The sequence below is a fragment of the Panulirus ornatus genome, chromosome 1 (genome assembly GCF_036320965.1).
Source record: "Panulirus ornatus isolate Po-2019 chromosome 1, ASM3632096v1, whole genome shotgun sequence".
Taxonomy (NCBI): Eukaryota; Metazoa; Arthropoda; class Malacostraca; order Decapoda; family Palinuridae; genus Panulirus; species Panulirus ornatus.
The window spans coordinates 64501437-64516483 of NC_092224.1; the positions used below are offsets into that span (position 1 = coordinate 64501437).

The window sequence follows — 15047 nt, forward strand, 5'->3', positions numbered from 1 at the left end:
CTCCTGAATGGAATAAAAAAAGAAATTGTGCCATTCTTCGCCCTAACTAAACCTTCAGACTCATGCACAAACTTAACCAGAACATCACTCACTGTATAACATATGTTATTATTGTACCAGCCTTATCTCAAACCTTACTCTCAACCTCACCAAATTACTACAAAGAAACAAGTGTAGAAATCCAAATTCACACTACTCACCCTCACAAATTCATCTATAAGCTCACCCACAACACTGTCATGACTTTACCTTTACTTTCACCCTAAACCACAATCCCTACCAGCATCCCAAAGCACAGGATAACACCCCAAAAAGGGCAATAATAGATCAAAATTCAGGCATATCTGAACCTTCAATATCATGCACATCCTCAACAAGATATCCATGTTGTACCACATCAACCTCACTCTGAACCTCACCATAACAAATGAGAAGTAGAAACTCAGGACTATTTCTTAGTTTCATATAACATATAAACTTCAATCACACCAATTTCTACTTCCATCCAAGAGAAGTTAGTGGCACTCCTCATGACACTGGCAGAACAAGGCAGTTCAGGCCGATCTTCACCATATCTGAACCTGACGACTCAGACAAAACCTAAATAAAAATCTCAACCAAATATTCACATCATCCTCAACCACATATCAACCTTATCCGAAACTCACTTTCAAACTCACCAAGTTACCACAAAGGAATAGGTGTCAAGTTTGGACAACTTATCAACCTCATTGTAACAACCAAACTCAGCCATAAACTCACCCACAGCCTTACCATGAATCTCACCCTTAATTTCACCTTAAACAACAATTTGCAATGGAACCAGAGAAGACTGGAAGGCAATGCCTGAAAATAAAAAGCTAACTAAAATCAATTCAGGACAATCTTGAGCCAAACCTAACCTTCAAGCTCCCGCATATTCCCCAACCTGAACATCACCCACATCAACCTTATCAAGTTACTGCATATCCTCACAAAATATCTAACTCACAAATATCCTCTCCCACAACCCTCCCATCAACCTCATCCTCAACTTCACTCATACACTGGAGAAATTTAAGCCATCTCTAACCCTCTCTTACCACAAAACAATCAGATAACCTCACCCATAACTCTGTCATGAACCTCATCCATAATTTCACCCTAAACCACAATTACTACTACTGTCCCCTGGGGTACAGAAAGTAGGTGCTCCACAAGGCATTGAGAGAAAAATGCTAAGCAACCCAATCTTCCCCCCTACCTAACCTGAAACTCACATACAAACTCAATCTGAACCTCAATCATATCATATTTCACCAACCTACCTAATGTAAGTACCACAAAGACAAACATAGAGAGAATTTCAAATAAATAATTCACAATCACATAACCTGTAAATCTACCTACAACCTCATCCACATCCTTATCTTCATCACCCCTAGTGTACCCTTTACCACAACAATTTCTATTAGTACTCCATAGGACAAGATAATAGTTTTCACACTTAATAAAATTATCAGACTTATCCACAACCTTAGTTTGAACATTGCCCATATCATATTACAACAATCTAACCCAAAATCTCCCTCTGAACTTCATCAAATTATCACCAAGGGGTGTAGCCAGAGAAGTTCGACTCCTTTTTACCCTCACATAACATGTAAACAAACCTATAACATCAGCCACAATTCTCTTATCTACCTCATCTTTACATTCACCCTCAAAAACAACAATTCTCATTGAGCCCTAAAAATGACAGGATAACAGCACTTGACAGGGTAGTGATAGCAAAAAATAATTCAGGCCAATCTTCACCCTAACTGAAAAAATCAAAATTTTGCACAAAATTAACCCAAATCTCATCCACATATTACATCAGTCTTTCCTATATTACATAACATCTTCACTCAGAACCTCACCTTTAACCTAAAAAAGTTACTACAAATGAGAAGTAAAGAAATAAGTTGAGTACTTCTCACCTAAACATAAAATTTAAACTCATCCATAACTTCACCCACAATCATATAAAGAATCTCACCCATACTTTCATCCATAACTGCAAGAAGTCCTATTGGCATCGCAAAGGACAGGCTGTCGGTGCCCCACTGGACAATGATAGAAAAATGCATTTCAGGCTAATCTTCACACTAACCTTCCAACTAATACACAACTTTAACCTAAAACTTACACACATTACAGTATGTCAAGAATATTCTAAACCTCACTTCCAACCTCACCAATTTATATCAAGGGAGAACTTGCATGAAAGAAAATTACCCTACTTCTCATCCTATATCCTCACTGTTAACATCTCATCAACCTCATCCTAAATCATAAAAGTTTTTGCAAAATCCCAGAGGACAGGATGGTGTTGCCCAACAGGATAATGAAAGAAAAACAAAATGCAAGCCATTCTTCAGTAAAAGGAACCTTTATATTCATGCAAAACCACAAAATGAATCTCAACATTATATTAAATCAATATAACCTATAATACATTATATCATCTTAGAAAGGGTAGTGAGTGGTGAGATGAAGAAGTAAGATTATTAGTGAAAGAGAAGAGAGAGGCATTTGGATGATTTTTGCAGGGAAATAATGCAAATCAGTGGGAGATGTATAAAAGAAAGAGGCAGGAGGTCAAGAGAAAGGTGCAAGAGGTGAAAAAGAGGGCAAATGAGAGTAGGCGTGAGAGAGTATCATTAAATTTTAGGGAGAATAAAAAGATGTTTTGTAACGAGGTAAATAAAGTGCATAAGACAAGGGAACAAATGGGAAGGTCATAACAAGTAGTGGTGATGTGAAAAGGAGATGGAGTGAGGATTTTGAAGGTTGGTTGAATGTGTTTGATGATAGAGTGGCAGATATAGGGTGTTTCTGGTCAAGGTGGTGTGCAAAGTGAGAGTGTTAGGGAGAACGATTTGGTAAACAGAGAAGAGGTAGTAAAAGCTTTGCAGAAGATGAAAGCAAGCAAGGCAGCGGTTTGGAAGGTATTGCAGTGGAATTTATTAAAAAAGTGGGTTACTGTATTGTTAACTGGTTGGTAAGGTTATTTAATGTATGTATGACTCATGGTGAGGTGCCTGAGGATTGGCGGAATGCATGCATAGTGCAATTGTACAAAGGCAGAGGGGATAAAAGTGAGTACTCAAATTAAAGAGGTATAAGTTTGTTGAGTATTCCTAGTAAATTATATGGGAGGGTATTGATTGAGAGGGTGAAGGCATGTACAGAGCATCAGATTGGGGAAGAGCAATGTGGTTTCAGAAATGGTAGAGGATGTGTGGATCAGGTGTTTGCTTTGAAGAATGTATGTGAGAAATACTTAGAAAAGCAATTGGATTTGTATGTAGCAATTATGGATAGAGATGCTCTGTGGGAGGCAACTTGTTAGAAGCAGTGAAGTTTTTATCGAGGATGTAAGGCATGTGTACGTGTAGGGAGAGAGCAGAGTGATTGGTTCTTAGTGAATGTAGGTTTGCGGCAGGGGTGTGTCTGTGTGTATATATATTTATACGTTGAGATATATAGGTATGTATATTTGCGTGTGTGGACATACATGTATATACATGTGTATGTGGGTTGTTTAATTTGTTTATGGATGGGGTTGTTAGGGAGGTGAATGCAAGAATTTTGGAAAGAGGGGCAAGTATGCAGTCTGTTGTGGATGAAAGAGCTTGGGATGTGAGTCAGTTGTTGTTCGCTGATGATACAGCGCTGGTGGCTGATTCAGGTGAGAAACTGCAGAAGCTGGTGACTGAATTTGGTAAAGTGTGTGAAAGAAGAAAGCTGAGAGTAAATGTGAATAAGAGCAAGGTTATTAGGTGCAGTAGGATTGAGGGACAAGTCAATTGGGAGGTAAGTTTGAATGGAGAAAAACTGGAGGAAGTGAAGTGTTTTAGATATCTGGTAGTGGATTTGGCAGCGGATGGAACCATGGAAGCAGAAGTGAATCATAGGGTGGGGGAGGGGGCGAAAGTTCTGGGAGCATTGAAGAATGTGCTGAAGTTGAGAGCGTTATCTTGGAAAGCAAAAAATGGGTATGTTTGATGGAATAGTGGTTCCAACAATGTTATATGGTTGCAAGGCATGGACTATAGACAGAGTTGTGCAGAGGAGGGTGGAAGTGCTGGAAATAAGATGTTTGAGGACAATATGTGGTTTGAGGTGGTTTGATCGAGTAAGCACTAATACGCCAAGAGAGATGTGTGGTAATAAAAAGAGTGTGGCTGAGAGAGCAGAGAAGGGTGTTTTGAAATGGTTTGGTCACATGGAGAGAATGAGTGAGGAAAGATTGGCCAAGAGGATATAAGTGTCACAGGTGGAGGAACGAGAAGTGGGAGACCAAATTGGAGGTGGAAAGATGGGGTGAAAAAGATTCTGAGTGATTGGGGCCTGAAAATGCAGGAGGGTGAAAGGTGTGCAAGGAATAGAGTGAATTGGAACGATGTGGTATACCGGGATTGACGTGCTATCAATGGATTGAACCAGGGCATGTGAAGCATCTGGGGAAAACCATGGAGAGTTCTGTGGGGCCTGGATGTGGAAAGGGAGCTGTGGTTTCGGTGCATTATTACATGGCAGCTAGAGACTGAGTGTGAACGAATGTGGCTTTTGTTGTCTTTTCCTAGCGCTACCTTGCATACATGCGGGGGTAGGGGGTTGTTTTTTCGTGTGTGGTGGAGTGGCACTGGGAATGAATAAAGGCAGACATGGCCAAGAGGATATAAGTGTCACAGGTGGAGGAACGAGAAGTGGGAGACCAAATTGGAGGTGGAAAGATGGAGTGAAAAAGATTCTGAGTGATTGGGGCCTGAAAATGCAGGAGGGTGAAAGGTGTGCAAGGAATAGAGTGAATTGGAACGATGTGGTATACTGGGATTGACGTGCTATCAATGGATTGAACCAGGGCATGTGAAGCATCTGGGGAAAACCATGGAGAGTTCTGTGGGGCCTGGATGTGGAAAGGGAGCTGTGGTTTCGGTGCATTATTACATGGCAGCTAGAGACTGAGTGTGAACGAATGTGGCTTTTGTTGTCTTTTCCTAGCGCTACCTTGCATACATGCGGGGGTAGGGGGTTGTTTTTTCGTGTGTGGTGGAGTGGCATTGGGAATGAATTAAGGCAGACATGTATATGTCTGTGTGTATATATATTTATACGTTGAGATATATAGGTATGTATATTTGCGTGTGTGGACATACATGTATATACATGTGTATGTGGGTGGGTTGGGCCATTCTTTTGTCTGTTTCCTTGCGCTACCTTGCTAATGCAGGAGACAGCAACAAAGCAAAATAAAATAAAAAGTGCTAACCAAAATCAATTCAGAACAATCTTAATCCAAACCTAACCTTCAAGCTCCTGCATATTCCCCAACCTGAACCTCATTCCCATCAACCTTATCAAGTTACCCCCTCAGTCTAAATCGCAACACTTCTTACTAGCATATTCTAGGACAGGATGGCAGTGGCACAGCATAATGATAGAAAAGAAGCAATCAGTGCCATTCTCTGCCCTAACTACACCTTCAGACTCAGGCACAAGCTTAATCTGAACATCATCAACTATACTGTATAACACATGTTGTTATTATATCAGACTTACCTTGAACCTTACTCTCAACCTCACCGAATTACTACAAAGAAATAGATGTAAAAATCCAAATTCAGACTACTCACCCTCACTTTATATATAAATTTATCTATAAACTCACCCAACATTATCATGAACTTTACCTGTATTTTCACCTTAAACTAATTCCCCCAGAATCCCAAAGCACAGGATAACACCCCAAAAGGACAATAATAGATAAATATTCAAGCATATCTGACCCTCCAATATCATAAACATCCTCAACCTGAAGCTCATCCATGTTATAGCACATCAACCTCACTCTGAACATCACCATAACAAATGAGAAGTTGTAGAAAAAACTCACGACTATTTCATACTTTCATATGATATATAAACTCATCCATATCCTCAACCACAACCTTCCCAACTTCAATCACACCAAATTCTACTTCCACCCAAGAAGACAAGATAGTGGCACTCCTCATGACACTGGCAGAAAAAGGCAGTTCAGGCTAATCTTCACCATATCTGACCCTACAGACTCAGACAAAACCTAAATAAATACCTCAACCAAATATTTACATCATACTCAACTACATATCAACCTTATGTGAAACTCACTTTCAATTTCACCACATTACCACAAAGGAATAGGTGTCGGGAGTAGTTTGGACTCCTTATCACTCACATTGTGACAAAAACCTCAGCCATAGACTCACCCACAGCCTTACCTTAATTTCATCTTAAACCACAATTCGTAATGGCACCAGAGAAGACAGGAAGGCCAAGCCTCAAAATATAGTGATAACCAAAATCAATTCAGGATAATCTTGATCCAAACCTAATCTTCACGCTCCTGCATATTCCCCAAACCCACATCAACTTTATCAAGTTACCACAACCCCTACCCCCACCATCCCCACCCCACCATACGCCTCACAAAACATCTAACTCACAATATCCTCACCCGCAACACTCCCATCAACCTCTCCCTCAACTTCACTCACAAACTCAGTATGCCACCCTCAAAGGAAGTGTAGATGGAGAAATTTAAGCCATCTCTCACCCTCACATATCACAAAACTAACTCTGTCATGAACCTCATCCTCAATTTCACCCTCAACCACAATTAATACTACTGTCCCCCGCAGAACAGAAAGTAGGCATTCCACAAGACAATGAGAGAAAAAAGCTAAGCAGGCTAATCTTCCCCCTACCCTAACCTGAATTACTACAAAGAAATAGATGTAAAAATCCAAATTCAGACTACGTACAAACTCAATCTGAACCTCACCCGCATCATAACCTAACTTATGTAAATATCACAAAGGAAAACATAGAGAGAAGTTAAAATAACTATTCACTTACATGTAAATCTACCCACAATTTTTTCCACATACTTTTCTTCAACCTCACCCCTTGTGCACTCTTAACCACAAAAATTTCTATCAGTACTACAAAGGACAGGATAATGGTTTCCCACTAGAAAAATGATAGAAAAAAATAGTTTTCCCATCAATCCCACTCTTAAGTTCTCCCTCAACAAGAACAATTACTAATGGAAACCCACAGTACAGTAGAGCACTAGAATAAAGTAAAGCAGGCACACTTTTATCATAACTGAACCTTCAAACTCATGTAAAAGTTCAACCCAATGCTCACCCTCATTACATGACACCAACCTAACCTATAGTGTCTTACACTAATCTTGCCTACATAACATTCATCAACCTCATCCAAAGTATAATAAATCAACCTTACTCCAATCCTCAATCTCAACCCCATCAACTTACCACAGAGGAAGTGAAGAGAGAAAGATTCAGACTACTACTTACCCTCGTGAAATCTATACTCACCCAAAATATCTTTTGAACCTCATTAATTTCAACCGCATGCAAAACAATTCCTATCAGTACCCTAGAAGGCAGGGTGATGAAGCCCCAGAGGACAGTGATAGAAAAAAAAATGGCATATTTGCACATCCTCAACCTGATCTTCACCCATACTATAGCACATCAACCCCATTCAACCCAGTCTCTCCACGTTACCACCAATGAAAAGGGGTAAAGACAAAATTTCAGACACTTCTCATCCTCACAAACATCTAAACTCTCCCATAACCTTTTAATTACACTCAAAGGAGGTGGAGAGAGAGAGAGAGAGAGAATGTACATACTACCACTCACTCCCACATAACATCCAAACTATACCACACCCTCACTCACAACTTTATTATGAAGTCACCCTTAATTTCAACCTCAACCACAATACCTTCTGGCCCACCAGAGTACAAGATGGCTGCACCCTACAGGAAAATGATAGATAAAAGCTATTCAAGCCAATCATAACCCTAAGCCAAACTTAAGCACACACTGAACCTCAACCACATGACATTTCCTCTTCCTCAACCACATTTCAATATCACTCTGATTCTCACTCTCACCCTCACCAAGATACAACAAAGAAGAGGGTAAAGAAAGGAAAATTCAGAATACTTCTTACAACTCACATAATGTCTAAATACATCCAGTACCTTACTCATATCCTTATCATGAACCACACCCTTAATGTCACCATCAACTAAAAAAATTACAACCAGCAATCTAGAGGACAGATTAGCCATGCTCCACATGCAAATTGATAGAAAAAGCAATTTAGGCAAATCTTCACCTTAATAAAATTTTCAGACTTATCCACAACCTCAGTTTGAACACTGCCCATAACATAAACAAAACTATAACATCAGCCACAATTTTCCTATCTACCCGATCTTTACATTAATCCTCAAAAACAAAAATGATTATGGAACCCTAAAAATGACAGGATAACATCACTCCACAGGGTAGTAATAGGAAAAATATGTCAGACCAATCTTCACCCTAGATGAACATTCAAACATGCACAAAATTAACCCGAATCTCACCCACATATTACATCAATCTCACCTATATTACATAACATCATCTTCACTCTGAACCTCACATTTAACCTCAAAAAATTACTACAAAAGAGAAGTAAAGAAATAATTGAGTACTTTTCACCCAAACATAAAATCTAAACTCATCCATAACTTCACCCACAGTCTTATAAAGAATCTCACCCATACTTTCATCCATAACTGCAGGAAGTCCTATTGGCATCGTAAAGGACAGGATGACGGTGCCCTACAGAACAATAATAGAAAAATACATTTCAGGCCAATCTTCACCCAAACCAAACCTTCCAACTAATACACAACTTAAACCTGAAACTTACACTCATTATAATACGTAAAGATCATCCTAAACCTCACTTTCAACCTCACCAACTTATATCAAGGGAGAACTTGCATTAAGAAAAAATACCCTGCTTCTTTACCTATATCCTCACTGTTAACTTCTCATCAACCTCATATGTAATTTCATTCTAAACCACAAAATCTTTTACAGAATCCCAGAGGATAGGATGGTGTTGCCCAACAGGATAATGAAAGAAAAACATAATGCAAGCCATTCTTCAGTAAAAGGAACCTTTATATTCATGGAAAACTACAAAATGAATCTCAACATTATATTAAATCAATATCGCCCACTCTCAACTTCAATATGATATTACATATGAGAAGGAGAAGAGAGAGAAGTTTAAAATACTTCTTATCTTCAAATAAAATCTAAAGTCACCTATAACTTTATCAAAAACCTTTCAAAACTCACTCTTAACTTCACTCTCAACCACACTATTTCTTACTAGCATTCCACAAGAAAGGATGGCAGCACCCTATAGCATATTGATATGAAAAAAGCAAGATAGGTCAATTTTCACCTTAATCAAACCTGAATCTCACCCTTCTCATACTGCTTTTACCTTAAACAGAATACAAAATATTCCACAAACTTCATCGTTTCCACAAACGAAAAGATGTAGAAAATTGAATTCAGATTACTTCTCAACCTCATGTAACATCTAAAATTACACAAAAGCTCACCCAAAACAATTTCTGAGAACACCAAGGAGAATAGAAAAGTGGTACCTTCCAACACAATGACAGAAAAAGCAATTTAAGCTAATCTTCACCCTAACCGAACCTTCAAATTTATATACAACCTCAATTTGAACCTTATCCACATTATATTACATTTAGCCCTCCCTTAACCTCCCTCTGAAACTCATCACTTAATTAGAGAGATCTAGAGAGAAACATTAAGACTTCTCACCTTCACATAACATCACTACTCACCAATAACTTCACCAACAACTTTTCCCTTAACCTGAAATTTACTTTCGATCTCAATAACAACAGTCTCCAATGGAATCCGAAAGGACAGAATAGGAGCATCCCACCAGATATTTACAAAAAAAAAGGAATTAGGCCAGTCTGAAACCTAACTGAAACTTCACACTTATGCACAATATCAATGTGAACTTCACCTTCATTATGTTATATGAACCTAAGCCACAATATTTTACATCAATTTTACCAAATTATATTACATCATCCTCACCCTGATGTAACCTCTAAAAAAGATACCAAAATGGATGAGGAGTATTGAGATATACAAGTTCACAGTACTTCTCAACCTCATAGAACATACTAAAATCACTCTTAACTTCATTCATATCATTATCAATGCTTTCACACTTAACTTTACCTTCAACCACAAGGATTTCTACATATAACTCACAGAACAATGGTAGAAAAAAGAATTTCAGGTCATTATTCACCCAACCAAAGCCTCAACTCAAACTTATATGCGGCCTAAGCCTGAACATTACAAGCATTATATTACATCAAGATCCCGATTCTCGCCTTCAACCTGACCATTTTACAACATGTGAGATATAGAAAAAAAAAATAGATTTTTAGCAGCCTTCTATTTATTTTGCTTTGTCGGTCTCCCGCATTAGCGAGGTAGCGCAAGGAAACAGACGAAAGAATGGCCCAACCTGCCCACATACACATGTGTATACATACACGTCCACACACGCAAATATACATACCTATACATCTCAATGTACACATATATATACACACAGAGACATTTAGCCCTCCCTTAACCTCCCTCTGAAACTCATCACTTAATTAGAGAGATCTAGAGAGAAACATTAAGACATACTGTCTGCCTTTATTTGTTCCCATCGCCACCTCGCCACACATGGAATAACAACCCCCTCCCCCCTCATGTGTGCGAGGTAGCGCTAGGAGAGACACCAAAGGCCCAATTCGTTCACACTCAGTCTCTAGCTGTCATGTAATAATGCACCAAAACCACAGCTCCCTTTCCACATCCAGGCCCCACACACTTTCCATGGTTTACCCCAGACGCTTCACATGCCCTGGTTCAATCCATTGACAGCATGTCGACCCCGGTATACCACATCGTTCCAATTCACTCTATTCCTTGCACGCCTTTCACCCTCCTGCATGTTCAGGCCCCGATCACTCAAAATCTTTTTCACTCCATCTTTCCACCTCCAATTTGATCTCCCACTTCTCCTCGTTCCCTCCACCTCTGACACATATATCCTCTTGGTCAATCTTTCCCCACTCATTCTCTCCATGTGACCAAACCATTTCTATAATCTGTAAATTCACCTATCTCCCCAATGTCACCTTTAATTTCTCCTTTAACCATAACCTAATGAACTTTCATATCTATTCACACACTTAACCTGAAACTCAACTACAGTATATAAGATTAGCCTCACCCACATTATACTGTCCTCATCCTGAACCAATCTCAACCTCACCAAGATACCAAAAAGTAAAATGAATTAGGAGGAATGTATATACTACTTACCATCATATTACATCTAAACTACACTAAAATATCTTGAACCTCATTCTAGATAGCACCTCTTCTTACCAGCATATTCTAGGACAGGAATGCAGTGCCACAGCACAATGATAGAAAAAAAAGCAATCAGTGCCATTCACTTTTCATCATCATATAGCATGTAGACTCAACTAAAATCTCCTGAAATTCACTCTAAAATGCAACACTTCTTACCAGTCTATTCTAGGACAGGATGACAGTGCCACGATATAATGATAAAAAAGAAAAGAAATCAGTCCCATTCTTCGCCCTAACTAAAATCTTCAGACTCATGCACAAGCTTAACCTGAACATCACCCACTGTATAACATATTTATTTATTTATTTATTTATTATACTTTGTCGCTGTCCCTCACGTCAGAGAGGTAGCGTAAGGAAACAGATGAAAGAATGGCCTAACTCACCCACATACACATGTATATACATATACATCCACACACACACATATATATACCTATACATCTCAATGTATACATATATACACATGTACATAATTCATACAGTCTGCCCTTATTTATTCCCGTATCCACCCCGCCACACATGAAATGACAACCCCCTCCCCCCGCATGTGCACGAGGTTGCACTAGGAAAAGACAACAAAGGCCACATTCATTCACACTCATTTTCTAGCTGTCATGTATAATGCACCAAAACCATGCTCCCTTTCCACATCCAGGCCCCACAAAGCTTTCCATGGTTTATCCCAGACACTTCACGTGCCCTGGTTTAAATCACTGACAGCACATCAACCCCAATATACCATGTTGTTCCAATTCACTCTATTCCTTGCACGCCTTTCACCCTCTTGTATGTTCATGCCCCGATAACTCAAAATCTTTTTCACTCCATCTTTCCACCTCCAATCTGGTCTCGATCAAACCACTTCACACCACATATTGTCCTCAAACATCTCATTTCCAACACATCCACCCTCCTCAGCACAACTCTATCTATAACCCATGCCTCGCAATCATATAACATTGTCGGAACCACTATCCCTTCAAACATACCCATTTTTGCTTTATGAGATAACGTTCTCGCCTTCCACACATTTTTCAACGCTCCCAGAACTTTCGCCCCCTCCCCCCCGTATGACTCACTTCTGCTTCCATGGTTACATCCGCAGCCAAATCCACTCCCAGATATCTAAAATACTTCACTTCCTCCAGTTTTTCTCCATTCAAACTTACCTCCCAGTTGACTTGTCCCTCAACCCTACTGTACCTAATAACCTTGCTCTTATTCACATTTAATCTCATCTGTCTTCTTTCACACACTTTACCAAACTCAGTCACCAGCTTCTGCATTTTCTCACTCGAATCAGCCACCAGCGCTGTATCATCAGCGAACAAAAAGTGACTCACTTCCCAAGCTCTCTCATCCAAAACAGACTGCATACTTGCCCCTCTCTCCAAAACTCTTGTATTCACCTCCCTAACAACCCCATCCATAAACAAATTAAACAACCATGGAGACATCACGCACCTCTGCTGCAAACCAACATTCACTGAGAACCGATCACTTTCCTCTCTTCCTACTCGTACACATGCCTTACATCCTCGATAAATACTTTTCACTGCTTCTAACAACTTGCCTCCCACACCATATATTCTTAATACCTCCCGCAGAGCATCTCTATGAACTCTATCATATGCCTTCTCCAGATCCGTAAATGCTACATACAAATCCATTTGCTTTTCTAAGTATTTCTCAAATACATTCTTCAAAGCAAACACCTGATCCACACATCCTCTACCACCTCTGAAACGACACTGATGCTCTGTGCATGCCTTCACCCTCTCAATCAATACCCTCCCATATAATTTCCCAGAAATACTATAAAAACTTATACCTCTGTAATTTGAGCACTCACTCTTATCCCCTTTGCCTTTGTACAATGGCACTATGCACGCATTCCGCCAATCCTCAGGCACCTCACCATGAGTCATACATACATTAAATAACCTTACCAACCAGTCAACAACACAGTCACCACCTTTTTTAATAAATTCCACTGCAATACCATACAAAGCCGCTGCCTTGCCAGCTTTCATCTTCCGCAAAGCTTTTACTACCACTTCTCTGTTTACCAAATCATTCTCCCTAACCCTCTCACTTTGCACACCACCTCAACCAAAAACCCTATATCTGCCAAACCAAAACACCCTATATCTGCCACTCTATCATCAAACACATTCAACAAACCTTCAAAATACTCACTCCATCTCCTTCTCCCATCACCACATATGTTGTTATTATATCAGCTTTATCTCAAACCTTACTCTCAACCTCACAAAGTTACTACAAAGAAACAGGTGTAGAAATCCAAACTCAAAATACTCCTCTTCACATAACATATAAATTCATCTATGAGCTCACCCGTAACATTATCATGAACTTTACCTTTACTCTCACCCTAAATCCCTACTAGCATCCCAAAGCACAGGATAACACCCCAAAAGGACAATAACAGATACAAATTCAGGCATATCTGAACCTCCAATATCATGCACATCCTCAACTAGGAGCTCATCCATGTTATAGGACATCAACCTCACTCTGAACCTCACCATAACAAACTACAGGTTGTTGAAACTCATAACTACTTCTTAGTTTCATATAACATATAAACTCACTCATATCCTCAACGGCAACCCTCTCAACTTCAATCACACAAATTTCTACTTCCACCCAAGAGCACAAGATAGTGGCACTCCTCTTGACACTTGCAGAAAAAGGGCAGTTCAGGCCAATCTTCACCATATCTGAAACAGCAGACTTAGACAAAACCTATATAAAAACCTCAACTAAATATTTACATCATTCTCAACCACATATCAACCTTATCTGAAACTCACTTTCAAACTCACCAAGTTACCACAAAAGAATAGGCAGTCCAGAGAAGGTTAACTCAGCCATAAACTCACCTAAAGCCTTACCATGAATCTCACCCTTAATTTCACCCACAAAGGAATAGGCATCAAGAGAAGGTTGGACTCAGCCATAAACTCACCTACAGCCTTACCATGAATCTCACCCGTAATTTCACCTTAAACAACAATTCCTAATACCACCAGAGAAGACAGGAAGGCAATGTCTGAAAATAGTGCTAACCAAAATAAATTCAGGACAATCTTGATCCAAACCTAACCTTCAAGCTCCTGCATATTCCCCTACCTGAACCTCATCCACATCAACCTTATCAAGTTACCCACTCCCCCTTCCCTAAGAAAATAAGAAAAAATACTTCATACTGCATATCCTCACAAAATATCTAGCTCACAAATATCCTCACCCCACAACCCTCCCATCAACCTCACCCTCAACTCCACTCAAAAACCTAGTATGTTACCATTTTACCACAAAGGAGGTGTAGATGGAGAAATTCAAGCCATCTCTCACCTTCACATAGCACAAAACTATCAGATTACCTCATAATGCTGTCATGAACCTCATCCTTAATTTCACCCTAAATCACAATTACTAATCCTGTCCACTGGGGTACAGAAAGTAGGTGCTCCGCAAGACAATGAGAGGAAAAAGTTAAGCAGCCTAATCTTCCCCCCAACCTAACCTGAAACTCATGTACAAAGTCAACCTGAACCTCACCCACATCATATTTCACCAACCTATGTAAATATCACAAAGTAAAACATGGACAGAAGTTCAAATAAC

At 39.5% G+C, this 15047-nt stretch overlaps 1 long non-coding RNA gene across 1 annotated transcript in view; it reads left to right on the forward strand.

The window, feature by feature from the left end:
* Nucleotides 1–14717, forward strand: part of LOC139749185 (uncharacterized) — a 61926-nt gene extending 47209 nt beyond the window's left edge. Inside the window, exon 13 of the long non-coding RNA XR_011712903.1 lies at nt 8988–14717. This is a non-coding gene — a long non-coding RNA (uncharacterized lncRNA). The remainder of the gene's footprint in view (nt 1–8987) is intronic.
* Nucleotides 14718–15047: the final 330 nt, after the last annotated feature.